At 40.6% G+C, this 3,189-nt stretch overlaps 1 long non-coding RNA gene across 2 annotated transcripts; it reads left to right on the top strand.

Annotated features, from left to right (window-relative positions):
* The first annotated feature begins 264 nt into the window (after positions 1 to 264).
* Positions 265 to 2,965, top strand: LOC117817165. Of its 2 annotated transcripts, none has more exons than XR_004632099.1 (4): positions 265 to 1,011; positions 2,335 to 2,421; positions 2,722 to 2,774; positions 2,867 to 2,965. It is a non-coding gene; the product is annotated as an uncharacterized LOC117817165 (long non-coding RNA). The 2 variants fall into 2 exon arrangements; XR_004632100.1 differs by lacking the exon at positions 265 to 1,011 and adding an exon at positions 1,957 to 1,993.
* The last annotated feature ends 224 nt before the right edge of the window (positions 2,966 to 3,189 follow it).

Here is a 3,189-nt window from a genome sequence, read left to right as displayed (position 1 = left end):
ACACTCTCATAATCAGAGACTGTAGCAAATGTTTTCTTCTTCTTTTGCTGTTCTAATGCAGTTAGCATGTTTCTTCTCCGTAGTTAGTCAACAGCTTTAAGACACTCTATAGCCACCATCTGGCAGGAATACCGTATTACAACCAGGCACCAGGCTGTGAAAACTATGAGAAATTGTACTTTTAAAATAAGATAATATTCACATTAACTCTTTGATTTTTATTAAGTGAACGAATATTCGAGCATTCGTAAATCATGTCCCATCCCTAATATTGACTGTACAGGAACGTAGAGACCTCGTTGGATGGAGTGCATTATCAGTGTAAGTCGAGATGCAGAGATGATGGCCAACGTGAGGTCACCATTCAGTTGATAGATTATCTTCTAAAGCTTTGGGTTTAGTATCTTCCTTTGAAACCAACAGTGATTGATTATTTAATGGCAGAGTGTGTGAGCACTGGTTAACTCTCTCCTCTTAGTCACAGGTGGCCTTGGTTCATAGATTTTCTTGCTCTTTGGTCTATTTGACTCTAAAAGAAAACAGACATTACTAAAGAGCATCATGCTGTGTTGAAGAAGACAAATCTTAGGTTAAGAACATAAACTCATGAAGAAATGTAAAGTGAGGTGATACATGCTGTAACGGTCAGAGAGATTACAAGTTTGACTTTCTCCTGTTTGTTTGCAGATAAAGAATTGTGTCAGGAACCTTTCAGTCAAACAGCACACAGAACAGCTGAAACCAACATCACATGTGAATACCCAAACCATGAAGACGACTCGGATGTCAAGTTCTTCTGCAAAGAGATCGGTCCTTTCTGTGAGGATATTTTATCTACAGGATCCTCCGTGAGGTCAAACGAGACGTTCACTCTCACAGAGACCGACAGAGGGTTCAGCGTGTCCATCAGTAACGTGTCCTCACAGCATAAAGGCGTCTACTGGTGCGGACTGAAATCTGACAGAGGAGATTATCGAGCTGGAGTCAGAAAAATCAATCTGATTGTGGAAAGTGAGCCTTTCTGATGTGATTTTTTATTTGATTTGATGTCTTTATTCCAAACATGTAAAATTAAAATAGAAAAAAAAAACATACAAGTAAAAAAGAAGAAATAGTTATACCAAAAAAAACCAAATCAATCAGTTCCATTAGTAAGCACTGAAACATTTTACTTTACATGTGCGAAAAGTTTAATTCATCTGACTGTTGAAGTTGAGTCTTTCAGATGTGATGATTTTAAATTAGATTTTTTTCTGCTTTCTTTGTCGAACCAAAGGAAACCCACACTCAGTGAGTTGGTCGTTTTACAGCCCTCACTCAAAAAACCTAAACACTGACTTAAAGTTGGGGTTGGTAATCAGATTTAGATACACTTTTTGTTATACTGGTTAAAATGATCTTTATGTCCCGATGGCAATCAATACATAATGTGTTCTTTAAAAAAGAGCAAAAAAAAAGCTGCTATCTACAGCCGGAGTAAACCTGGGAAAACACCAAGCGAGACATGAGTAGTGCAAAACACAAACGATGTGCTGAGGACCGGTTTTGAATCAGTCACCACCATATGGTCACGAAGCAGCGGCACTCGTGCATATGAGAGTTTCTGTGACTACCAACCCTAGCTCTAAATTACATTTATTTGTTTAGTTAAAGTAAAAACATCAGTCATCTGGCTGTGTGAGATGCTTGATTCTGATTGGTCAAAACCCCTTGACGACAGTTATTAACATTCACTAACATGAGCAACGCCTGAGGCAAACTGATCACACATCATGTCAAAACAATCCGCGGAAAAGAGTCCCCACACGTTTAGTTTCTGCTTGTTGACACCATAGACCGTAAGGTGAGGTAAAACCGTTAGCTTCTGTTAGCATCATATTGGTAAACAATGTGGCTGGAACGTTAGTTTCAGTTAGCATGCTAAATCAGCAGGCTACGGACATTTTCATATATTGGATCCTGTCCAGCAATATTAGTAACAGCAGTGGAGCAGGTGAGTGAAACTTGAATTTACCAGTCTCTACAAAGAAACTTAAACCATGCTCGGTGGTGATGACAGCAGCAGGGTTCAAAGTTGTGACATTTGCCTCGTTTATTCGGTTTATTTGCAATCACTGGGACTATTTTTTAAAACTGTAAATCCACTAATTAATCTTTTAATCAATGTTTTTGTGAATGTTGTGTCGCTCAAAGAGACAAATGTGAGTTGTCCTTCACCTTCGTAAAATACATTTGTTCATGTTCTGTGTGTGTGTGTGTGTGTGTGTGTGTGTGTGTGTGTGTGTGTGTGTGTGTGTGTGTGTGTGTGTGTGTGTGTGTGTGTGTGTCCTGCAGATGTCTCTCAGTCACCAGTAATCATTCCTGTGGTCGTCTGTGCAGCCGCGGTGTTGCTCTTGCTTCTTTTGGTTCTCTTCTACAAATGTAAGAGATTTCTGCAGAAGTTTGCACAACATGAACACACTTTAACAAACTATAACACACAAACATGAAGGCACACAACAAAAGCGTGTGCACTGATTTTCCATACTAGAAAGTTCAGGTTTGTTCAGCTTTAATGTTATATTTGTTATGTTTGTGGGGTTTGTCTCTCTCTCTCTCTCTCTCTCTCTCTCTCTCTCTCTCTCTCTCTCTCTCTCTCTCTCTCTCTCTCTCTCTCTCTCTCTCTCTCTCTCTCTCTCTCTGTGCGGGTTAACTTCTTCTTTCTCTTCTTTTTTCCACCAGGGTTTGGGCGTTCAAAACAAACAACTAATGAGGAAGCAGAAAACCCCAAAGAGGTAGACAAATACCTCTTTGTGACCGTAACTTTTAGTGCTTGTGTTAAGGTACATACAAACTCTGCATCCTTTGTTTTTATTGTGTTCGGAAGGATCGAGCCTACGATGAGATCCAGGAGCGCCCCCAGAATCCAGACCCAGGAAGTGCTCTTCGTACCGTCTATGCCACTGCCAACCTTCCCACAATCCCCACAGGAGTACTCCAACAGCAGCTTTACAAACAGCTCCGGCGACATTAACGGTGACACGTATTCTACCGTGAGAGACACCGACCAATCTCTCTCCTACCTAACTCTCCATCAAACATCCGGACCATCTAAGGATCCTTTATATTCGACTCTCAGCAGCCCACAGCAGCAGTGAGGGAAGTTCAGACAGTTCTCAGTTCAGTCCTCTTTCACTTTGTTTAATGTGA

The sequence above is a fragment of the Notolabrus celidotus genome, chromosome 1 (assembly GCF_009762535.1).
Source record: "Notolabrus celidotus isolate fNotCel1 chromosome 1, fNotCel1.pri, whole genome shotgun sequence".
In the NCBI taxonomy this organism is placed as follows: Eukaryota; Metazoa; Chordata; class Actinopteri; order Labriformes; family Labridae; genus Notolabrus; species Notolabrus celidotus.
The sequence above is the reverse complement of the archived record's forward strand: the minus strand, read 5'-3'. Positions and strand labels throughout refer to the sequence as shown.